This window comes from Oryza glaberrima, chromosome 11 (genome assembly GCF_000147395.1).
Source record: "Oryza glaberrima chromosome 11, OglaRS2, whole genome shotgun sequence".
NCBI lineage: Eukaryota > Viridiplantae > Streptophyta > Magnoliopsida > Poales > Poaceae > Oryza > Oryza glaberrima.
The window spans coordinates 17,528,505-17,540,457 of record NC_068336.1 but is presented as its reverse complement, the minus strand read 5'-3'; the positions used below and the strand labels follow the sequence as shown (position 1 = coordinate 17,540,457).

The 11,953-nt window shown below is 41.5% G+C and overlaps 1 pseudogene; it reads left to right on the top strand.

Annotated features, from left to right (window-relative positions):
* The first annotated feature begins 1,033 nt into the window (after positions 1-1,033).
* Positions 1,034-8,582, top strand: LOC127755567 (protein HASTY 1-like; annotated as a pseudogene).
* The last annotated feature ends 3,371 nt before the right edge of the window (positions 8,583-11,953 follow it).

The window sequence follows — 11,953 nt, the reverse complement described above, 5'->3', positions numbered from 1 at the left end:
CCACTAATTAATTAACAAATTTTATCACATTCATTTCTCTATTCCTCACGCCTCAGCATTTTCTGTTGTCGTGCTAACTAGGAGTGGGGTTATCAAATCTTCTGTACTTCATCACATATACTGATCTTTTTCTTTAGAAATCCACCCAAACATTCACAAATGTTTTTTTATCCTTAGTCCACAATCAAATGGCAATAGATACCTGGATACACTTGCCGAAATGTATTCTTCTACGAGCCAAAAGATTCAACTGAAGCTACCTCACACATGCATGCAGGTCTCACATACAAGTCGTTTCAAGGGAAGAGGTCGTCAGTAACAATAATCAAAATTAGTTGCTCTTGCATTTTATTACTGTTGAGAAATTTGTGTCTCAATCTTCACATCCTGTTGCTGCTTCAATTTAAAGATTGTATCACAAGAATATTGGCTTTTGTTTGCTGATATAGAATAAAATCACCAATTCCCGCAGTTATCCATTATATTTATCTTTCACCTCCATTTCTCTACTACAAAATCCCGCAGCAGCGGCGGGGTATCATCTAATTTATCAAGCTGTTGCACCTGGACGTTCAATTCTCAGGTTATTGCGCCATATCACACCCACCAGCTAAGGCCCCCTTTGATTCAAAGGAAATTCATAGGAATTTTAGAGGATTTTATTCCTATGGGAATTTTTCCTATATAGCCCTTTGAATCAAAGGAATGGATCCTATGAAATCCTATAAAATTCGTATGGAATGCCTCTTCCCATGCAAGTTTTGGAGGAAATTTAACATGAGGTAGAACCTCTTGGTAACTTTCCTTTGAGTCTATCTCTCTCATCCAATTCCTGTGTTTTTCCTGCGGTTCAATCAAACGGTTATTCCTGTGTTTTTCCTGCGTTTTATAATTATATGTTTTGCACTTACATTCCTATCAAAATCCTACATTTTTCCTATTCCTACGTTTTCTCAATCCTGTGATTCAAAGGGGCCTAAGTTGTTAGAACTTGGGTGCAATCTTAACCTGAATCAATGAGGGCCACCTAACCCGCCCCGATCGAGCCCTTCCTTCTCCCAGAGCCGCCGCTCGATCAGCCGCCCCTGGAGGGAGCGCCCATGGACGCCGCCAAAACGTCCGTCCGCGCCGTCGACTGCAATCCCGTGCCGGTGAGGGATTTCTCTGTACTGCCTGATCGGTGGCGGTCCCCGGTCATCGTGATGGTTCGGGGCTACGCAAATTTTATCTCGCTTTTTCAGGCGGGGCTCTGTCCGATGAGTTGTGCAACAGAATTTGATCATTTTTTTTATTTCTTTTTGCTTGCTTGATTTGACGCCGCAGGTGAGGGATGAAGGGTATGTCGATGCGTTGGTGAGGGCGTCGCTTCATCTTATCAGGAAGGATTTCCCTCATGAGGTCCGGGGACATGGCGTCAGATTGCTACAGGTCGTTTAATTTAATTCCTGATATGCTGACATTATGTGCTTTGTCGTGGACTTGATCGGAGGATAACCTTTTCGTTGTGTGCTTCCATTTATCTGCAATTTTTGCCCATCCTATTGCGTCTAAAATATTGGGTTGCACGGTTTAGTGGGAAGGGGAAGTGGATGAAGTTCTCAATATTTGCCTAATGATCAAATACTTTAGTGAATTGCAACTAAATGGCAGCATATAGCAGATGATATTCTCCACAATGACATTGCAGATAGAAATTTAAAAGGAGTTGAGGATATATGTTTCGTATCAAATTTAGGAAGAATAATCGTGTGATTAATCTTGGATCTGATTCATTGCATTTTACTACCAACATGTCCTTTGAAACAGTTTTATGATTCATTGTATTATGCTATCATCATAATTATATCATTCACCAGCCACCTTTTGATTTGTCTTATCACATAAGGTACTAACTGTGACAAGTTCTGATTTGCATCGCATAAATTCATTTTGGTTTCTGATACTTGATGATCGGCATGAAGGAAAACCTAGTCAAATCTGTCAAACTAAACAGACCAGTTATTTCTCTATATTGTTTCTATAAACTTTACCACAATTTAATTGTTTTTCCCTTTGGTCATTTCTTACTTTGAACTCCCATGATGATTAGTAGTAAACCCCCCTTCAACTATGTCTGAGAGAGCTAGTTCCTGCAACTGTTCCTGGTGATGCCAGGATGACCACCGAGCAGGTCTCAACTGATGTTAGTCTTCACCTCGTGGAGCACTCTAATGGTAGAAGTGAACATGGGATTTGTTAGTCTTCACCTCATGGAGCACTCTAACGGTAGAAGTGAACATGGGATTTGCAGTTTCTGGAGAGAATTAATGTTGTGGCAGGTGGATGGGAGACTCAGAGCGGCGGACAACTCCGGGAATAGACAGGAAGGAAGGGTAGCTGGATGGGTTGCTAGTTGTGAGCTTGTGTGTGCGGTGTGGAAGACAACGTGAGCAGTGTTATGGTCATACATAATGGGAGAAGACGAAAATGTCAAATAACTTAACTTTGTAAACTGTCAATTGCATTAAAATGTACCAGTTACTTTTGGTGGTATAAATCTAACTCTAGATCTTTCAGTGGCACAAAACCAATTTTGCCTTTCAGTTACTTTCAAGTTTGGATGTGTCCTGAAAATTTGTACTACAACATAGGATTTTACTAATCATGTACGTATTTTAGTCTAATTCTTGCCATTCTGTTTGACATATGCTCCAGAATTGCTTCAAGTGATAACCATTATCGTTCTTTAATTATGTGTCATGCAGGGAAGAAATGTTAAGGTTGATGTCTAGAATTGCACTAACAAGTTTGCTAAATTTTGGTTATATCTAGTTGGCTGCCCCCATGTTTCCGAAAGAATAGTTGGAGAGACCTTGGAAAGGGATTCTGATGAAATTCCAAATCTAGTAAAAATAGTTGCCAAATTTTTTTATCCACTTCCATGGGCCTCAGAACAAAATCCCCCTAGGCACTTAAGTAATGCTACACCTACGTTGGATGTGATGTGAGCTGCAGCAGCCAATTCCATCTATAGGGTTGTGCCAACTCTTAATGGATCTGACTGGGGGAACAATGGTCAGATGATGGTTATTGTGGACCGATTAATTTATTGATCTCATACCTTTCATTATTTTGTTGCTATCTAATTCTCGCCATTTCGGAATTACTCTATTCAAGACTCACACTTGCAGTATTTACTATAATGAAGAATTATGAACACAACCTTTCACATCCTGTTTTCCTTTATATTAGATGCAGATAAGGCATCCGTAGTTGAGATTTCGTCCATGAGTTCTTATGTCAGGCCTGCCGTTGTTTCCAATGTTTATGCTATAGAACTGTGTATTCATCACCTTCTGTATTGTTATTTTGCAGCATTTGATGAGATTCAGGTGGGAGGAAGTTAGCATCATAAATTGAAGCAAATTTGCTCATGTTTTTAGTTTATTAGGAGTTGAGTTGGGAGTTCCCGATGATCTGGTTTGGAAGAATGCAGCAGCTGATTTAGTTGCAGAGGTTATGATTTAATCTTATTTCATTGTTTGCGTTGGTACCGATTCATTTCTTATGTATTATGTTGAAAATTCATACTATTTCTCAATAACAATTTAATGTAGCAGGTGGTTTGGAGCCATGGAATTTCTCTCTTGCATGACCTAATCCCATGCCTCGTGTGTCTATCAGCAAAGGGTGCTACTGAGGTAAGTTTGTCTATTTTAACCACCACTTTGACCTATTTGTACTGACATTTGTGTGACTAATATTATTTTGTTTTGTCGTGTGAATTGTTAGACCGAATTAGTTTGCTTTATTCTGAAGTCAATTTCTGATAATCGAATTGCTCATGTTTCACATTCTGGAGGTAAGAATTATAATTCTTTTATGGGTAGTAGTTCAACTAACAGGTAAATTGACACCATTGGTTTTAATCGGTGATAAAGGCAAACCGCTTTCCTTATCTGAGTTCCTTCAGCAGATTTTGCCATTCATTTCCTCTGTGAGTTTTTTCTTGGCTATTCATCAGTAGTCTTGGTGGTTTACTGTTTTATGGAAACATGGATTTGATTTTTACTGCACTCCGTTAATTGTCCAATTGTAGTTGCTTGAGAAACACGTTGGAGCTGCTTTGGGTGAGAAAAGCGTCAGGTGGAAGTAGCTGAGGAACATGCATCTGTAGTAAAAGCTGTCCTAGATGCAGCCAATGCATATGCAAGGTGGGCTCATGTTATTGATCTGGGGATGCATGGTCTAATTAAGGGGTATGCTATCAACAAAGTTGAAACAGGGTGTTACATAGTCAATATTCAATGCTAACTATTGTTTTGCTTTATTTTGCAGATGTGGATGCCTACTTTCTTGCAATGATTTCTTTGTACACGCATCGCAGTTTTTCAAACATATATTGCAGAGGTACAGTACATATGTTCATTTTGTCTCCACTTCTGCCTTTTTCTCACTAGCTTGTGCCTGTTCATGTTTCTCCAGGAAAAGACCTGTTGCTATTGCCGTTGCAGATCATGATTTTGCAGTGAGTCATTTAAATATTACTACTAAACATTCACAAGATACTTTGAAGTGCATTGAAGTTCTCAATTTTTTATTGTTTTCTTTAATCCTCTAATGTGATAACAGAGAGTTTTTCCTCATGCAGGATTATCTATTCTGTCCACATACCACATTTCATTATGTGCCAGCTTTACAGGGTGCATTGAGTATCTCTGCGAATCCAAAGGATACAAGTAGTAGTAGTTCCAGCCGCTACAGCAATAGCTCTGGTACAATATTCCAGAAAACTAGTGTGCAGAAGAGACTGAGCAGTGGAAGCAGCAGCAGCAGCAAAAACAAACGTAGCACTGCAGTCGTAATGAGTTCTCCTGATTGTGAATTAGATCTCCTGGTAGGAATATTTATCATGGTTTGCATATATATTTTTATCTCATATTATCCCTATCTAGCAACTAAATCTTCATTCTATATCTACTGGAGGTTCATGACAATTGACATGTTTGATACTGATGAGTATTATGATAGTTATTGGGGAATGATGGGCATGACAATGATAGTAGAGATAACATGCTGGATGCCGCAGACCCAAGAATGGTAGTAACTGCGTTGCCATCTAATCCAATAATATATTTATTTGCTGTTTGGTGTTCTAAATCAGCTCATGAAGAACACAGCAGATTCTAACAGTTCGAATTTCCCATATAAAACTATACCTTCCATAAGAAGTGTCACAATTTGCTAAGTTTTGTTTTGATTTTCCATGGTAATTAGGTATTTCATTTATTGTAACACCCCAGCCTCTGTATTGTTCCCTGTCTCTTCCATGGGGTCAGGTTCACATACGGATAGCACTCGAGTACTCGACTTTCTCTTTTGTCCCTTCTTCATGTGAAAAAAGTTGTTAACCCAGAAGTGCTATTGTTGGAGGCTTGCAGCACTCTCCGTATGGCACTAATCCCATCATGTAGCACATAAGTTTTCACTCTAATGGGCGATGATACTACATGTTAATGAAAGTGTTTACCCTTCAACTCTTTCTAGAGTAGCAATCATTTTCACTAGGTATTAGATGCACATGCTTTTAAAGATGCACACTATGTTGTATATGTATTCTATTGTTCTATTATGTTGTATGTAAGTGTTTCTATTGATGTTTGATGGAGCTAGACGAGCAAACTCTTTCCACCACTTGGGCTGTCTACTCCTTGCAGAGCATAATATTATATCTGAAGCATTCCTTACTGCGTCATCCTGGTCTAGATGTGTCATCATGTAATTTGTTATTATCTAACATTAATTGGGTGGAGCTACTATGTGCTACCGTAGTAGGCTTCATGTAGTAGAAATAATTACTTGCATCATATTCTTTTCTCTTTTAGGATTCAGCGATTCAAGGAAGTTCTTGTATACTCAGTCCTCTTAGCAAAATTTGAACCCAGCCAGAGTGGGAAAGCAAATACACACATTATGCATGGTGCCTCGCACGTCTATTTTCTAATAGACAGTTTGTGAAGAATGTTCATGATGTGGTGAAGACATGGGAAGGGCAGCTCAAAAGGAGAGCAGAAGAGTCTCATGCAATCCAAATGCCTGATAAATACTCAGAGGTAGTCTCTTAGGGTTGATCCTTCCATTGCTCCTAAGGGTATATCTCCACATAAAAGTTCACATTATCATAAGATTATATACATAATGATGTTGAATTCTTGTTTTATTTCTAGTTACTTTTGAATCTTGTGAATTATTTGTATATCTGTTGACTTGAAATTATTGTCTTTCAGTTCCTTCAATGTGTACATGCCCTCTGGAATCGAGAGATTACTTATGATCTATCAAAAAGGTTTGCAAAAGCTAAAAGACTTGGGATCGATGAGGAGGAAGGTTTCCAAGAAATTGAGATGAGACAATGGCTACAGGTTATCCGAGAGATTGGGTATGTACCATGCTTGCTCAGATACTCATGCAGATTCTACTTGCTGTGTTTTCCTCTATTATATGTATTTCATGGGTACAAGAGTTTTTGACATTTTATTTTGTCCTGTGACAAATGATATTTTTCTTCAGAAAATGTATTAAATTGCAGCAGGCACACAAGGGCAAGATTTGTACATGGAATTGGGAGGTATGTTCTCATATTTCCTTGTTTTCGATGATCTCAACTACAATTTAGTGGAACCATGATTTTTGGATTTTATCATCTATTAAAACATATTTTTTGTTTTATGCAGTTTGAAGATGAATTTCGAAGATATCTTCCAGTTTATTTTGATACAATGCAAGAAGTGGATGCAATGGTTGACTGTTTGGAGGTAATTTTTCCGTGAGCAAACATACTACAATGCAAATAATGCTTATTATATGTTTATTTAAAGAGTACTACAGAATGCTTGAGTGTTCAATAGTTTAGCTAGGCATTAGATAGTTTTATCCATTAGTGTTTAGGGCTTTAATGTGATTGGGAGGTGGGACATGGGCGATAACTGTGGCAACAGATCTGTGCATCTACTATGTAGTGAGCATCTATTAACATCCTTACGAACTGCAGTAGTTCTAGAAACCAAATATGATATTGACAAGGTTCGAGACCTGCTCCCATATCTTCTATGGTTGCCCCTACACTCGGGAGGTCTGGGGGCTGGTCAGGGGTCGTGTCGGCCTTCTTTACGCAGCACCGGATGATGTCTTCTCGTCCTGGTGGTGTAAAGTGCGAAAGGCAATCGCCAAAAAGGATAGGAGATCTTTCAATGCGGGCGACATTTTGGTGACCTGGCTGATTTGGAAGGAGCGCAATGCGCGTGTATTTGAGGGTCGAGTCTGCTCGCCTGTCAACCTTTCTGCAGCCATAGAAGATGAATGGAGAACTTGGATTGCAGCGGGCTTGATTGTAGCTTCGTAAGCGGCAGAGGCGGCTGTGTGCTGTAGCCTTTTCTCTTTTCTGTCTTCTCGCCCTCAGTTTTCACTCTTTCTTAATATACTCTGGACGGCAATCTTTTGCCGGCCCGGCAAAAAAATATTGACAAGGTTAAAAAATCAATATAGTTGGAATAGCCAGCTCCATGTGCTATGATGCATGGACACAGATGCGTATCTCTGAAATATTCTATTGCATGCTGCCTTCAATCTAGTGTAGCTACTGAATCCAACATGCTGAACTTAGGAAAGAACAAGATATCAGAACAACTCATGAGAGAGGGGCTTGTGTGCAACTTTTCTGCAGTGTCAGTGCATGTGTTATTGGAAACTATGTTCATTCATCTTAGTGCCGTGGGCCACTAACTCTACTGGCAGTTGGTAAATCAGAAACTACTGTGTTCTCCATGCCTAGTTATTTATGCTCTAGTCTGCTAGCTATTAACTCTCAAAGCTAATAGTGCCTAGAGAAGACAGCCATTAGGAGTCTGCAGAACTATTCAGTAGGGATTAGGTCTTTTGTGCTGTCTTTCCTGACTCCTGTTTGTTCAGTGGGTCTCAATATTCACATATGCATGATTCAGTATGTCATTTGTTCTGAAATGTTGTTTACTGGACCACCAATTTAGTGTGGTAAGGTTGGCGTTTTAGATATGTGAAAACTTAGGCTTCCTGTTACCGATGCAGAGTTGTTTAAAGAAGGGTTAGATAATCGTATGTAAATCCAATATGAAACTATTGGTTCTATCTTATTCAAAATGCCCTCTTTTTTAGTTAAATTGTGATGTAGGCTGTCTTTCATATGTTGACACAAATCTGTTTTGTTAGGACATTTTGTTTCAAGCTCAGAAATATTCTCACAGTAACATGGACAACAATGGTGATTTTCCATCCACATTATAACGTGAATTTGTTTGCACAATGGACTTTCAGGATTTAAGTGAACAAAGTAACCGATTTGATAATCTATACTTGCAGGTTGATTTTTTTGGACCGGGAAGTTCTATATAAGAAATTGAGGCCTGAATTTAGATCCATGTATGCCATTGACAGTAGCAAGTACCCTCATCTAAGGATCATCTCAAATATGTGAGAAGTATGCACTTGCTATGATTTCTGATAATCAGCTTGTAGGGTTCCCCGTAAGGAAAAAAGAGTACAACTATTTTACATTTTAGCATCAATTACTTCGGATCAACTATTTTACCCCTATTTTGATCTTCAATTTTGATTTTGCCCCTGTATTTTTTTAGGTTTTTCTTTTTGCCTCTACTTTTTTGAAATGAAAGCAAACTTTGCCCCTACTTTTTTTTAGAATTATATAGTACAACGCAGACACTTACAACGCACGCGCACTCACCCATATGAACGCGCACACACAAACCCTACCCCTATGAGCATCTTCGAAGACTGGACTGTCAAATCCTTGAGATTGACGAAGTCATCACAGACGCCTCGCTGTCGACGGGTACATTGACTACCACTAAAAGCACAACGCCGTTAAATCCTGGAAAATCCACTCCCATGGGAGTCGAACCCATGGATGGACACGTTGACGGAGTTAAATCTTTGGTGAAAAGACGATTATGCTCTTATTTGATATTGCATATTTGTCTCAATGTTTATTCAATAATATTTGCCCCCATTTTACATGAAACTTGCATTTTGGACAAACTTTTACAAATTTGACAATTTTGATAAAATATTAAAAATGAATTGGAATAATTTTGCCACAAATTTTTTGAAAAAAAAAATGACAGAATATGGGCACAATTTTGACATGTTTTTACATAGCTAACAAAAGGCATGTAGCAATCATAAAATCAAGCAAATCCAAATCCAAATCGCCTGCTCTCTGCATCAAGCCGTCGCCGCCTCCCGCATGAAGCCGCCGATGCCTAAGTCGAGACGCCGCCGTCGCTTGCTCCTCGCGTCAAGCCGCTACCGTCTGGACAAGAGTCCACCGTCGTCTCGTCCCCTCGTCGAGCCGCTGTCGCTTGGCTTGCGTCGACACGCGCAGCCTTCTGCTTGTCACCATTGTTTGGTTATCGGCTCACCAGGGGTATAAAGGTCCATCAACGAATTAAAAAACCATTATTACTTCTTTATTTCTCTACTTCTTTAGCTCCATAATCCCATGTCGACTAACTACGTCTATTCCATTAAAAAAGGGAAAAATTAAAAACCCTAATTTTTAGGGATAAAATTAATATTGGACATCAAATATGGATAAGAACGAAATTTTCCTATATATAAAATACGTTTTTCAAAAGTAGTAAAATGTGGCAAAAAAAAATCCAGCCGTCTATTGGGACACCTCCTAAAGCTAGGAGGAGGGGCCCCACGGTGCAGTTTCTCAGGTGATTGCGAACGACGCGAAAGCGCAGACCAAATTAGGGATGGCAATTTAACCCGTTTGCCTGTTTACCCGTGGGTAAAAGCCCTAATAGTGTTGGATTTGTTCTCCATTTAATACTCATGGGTTTTTTATTGGGTCAAAATCTGTACCCAATAGGCATACGGGCACGGGCATGGGTAGTCACTACCTACCCATGCCCGTTTCACCCGTTTACCTGCAAAAACCAACTAACATGTGATCCCTCAGTCAAATTAGTATAGATGCCACCATCTAGTATTGATGAACTTATGTTTGTGGCAATATTCTTTCTCTTTTTGGACTCAACCGCAAAGGATCCATCTAAACTAATTAGTAAACTCTTGCTTCGATTTTCTGGGGTACTTTTCAAGTGTACCAATAAATTCTTTGTTAGTAAGGAATCAAATGCTGGAGAATTCATTTCTAATAGATACTCAAATGAAAAATTTCGATACCAAAGTCCCTGTTACTTCTCTCATTGGATCTTTAGCAAAAGCTCAATTTTGTTCTGTAATGCTTGTATTGTTAAACTTGGTACAACTATACCTTTTCTTTAAACTATGATAATGTCTCTCTGCTTGTGGAGATTTGTGATTAAAGAAAGTGTTGAACTGTGAGTATGTGGCGGGTAAACGGGCATGTCCGCGGGCACATGGCGCCCGCGTGCAATGGACGTGGGTAGTGTTTCTTACCTGTTATGTAGTAACGGGCATGAATTATCTCGCTGGTACGGCGTCATGCCCGACTGCCATCAACCGGGTTCCGGATCCGGTGCGGTAGTGCCCCGTCGGAGTCAGGAGCGGGAGCAGGTCGGCCTCCGCCTCCGATAAGCGCACGCATCTCTGCGCAGCGCGAGGCCGCCATTCTGTTTTTCGCCTCGGGGAGCTAAGCCGCCGCCAACCCGCTACAAAACCCTCGCCCTCATCGTCGTCGCCTCCGGCGGCGGCCTCAGCCCCACGCACCGCCCGCTACCCCACCGTGCGCGCCGCGCTTGGCCAGCCCGGCCGCGGCCCCCCTCACCGTCACCGACCAGGTAGGGAGGGCTGGAGCGCAGCCATTCCGGAGAGTCGTCGCCTCCTCGCACCGAGCGAGCAGGAAGGTAGCGGGGACGCCGTGCGCGGCGACCAGGCAGAGACGGACGCGGGCATCCATCGCCTCGTCGGGCCCCTCCACTCCCTCCGCACCTCGCGCCGCCGGTTGACGCGGCGCAGCCAGAGCCCCCCCAGAGCGCGCGCTGCATCACCTTCGCCGGCGTTCGTTTCGCCCGTACCTGCGGAGGCGGGTCGCCAACACCGAGCGCCTCCGTCGACGCGACGCCGCGGCCTGTCTACGACTCCTCCTTTTGCCCCAAGGTACAAAATAGCAAACATATGCTCAGCATTTCACCTTCATATGCTTCTATTTTTGGGAATCCTTTTGTTTTCTTTAAGATAAACCAAGTTTTATCCATGTTAAACAGTTACATCAAGATAATACATTTACTATGGAGGCAATTACACTTTTGACTCTGTTATAAAGTCTAAGCCAATCTAACCTTGTTTTCTCAACTTTGCTCATTTCACCCTATGGACATGACCTTATTATGTGAGACAAACGTAATGGTGTTAACTTGGGGCCATAATGCATGCCATTACCCTATTCTCTCGGAATTTGGCACGTCGTATTGGAGAGGCATACTTGCTGTGCGCTGTGTGTCGAGACTTGAGAGTGATAGCTGCACATTGCATTAGCCAAGAGGCTCGGCGGCCTTCACACCAAAGAGACTAGGTCTGGTCATCCTCAACGGTTTGACGGTAGGGGTGAGCATCCTCGGAGGTGGAGTAGCACCGGTGTTGGGCGTCGAAACAGGTGTAGGGGATCTCTGTGGTGGCAATGGGCTGTGGGCGTAAGCATCGATCAGGTGCTCCAAACACTAGACCCTCTTGTGGAAGCCGGGACATAATTGGGGAATGATGCAAATTCTTTATGTTTTGTGCGATGAAGAGCGCTTGCCTTACTGCCGACAACCTTCAACGCAGGGGCTGGCATCTTGCCCCAATTTGCCACCTCTGCTCAAACGGCGGCGAGTCATGCCACCACATCTTTAGTAGCTACTCCTTCACTCAGGAGGTCTGGGGCCTTGTCAGAGGTCGCCTTGGTCTCCTTCAAACAACACCATCTGTTGATCTCTCCTTCTGGTGG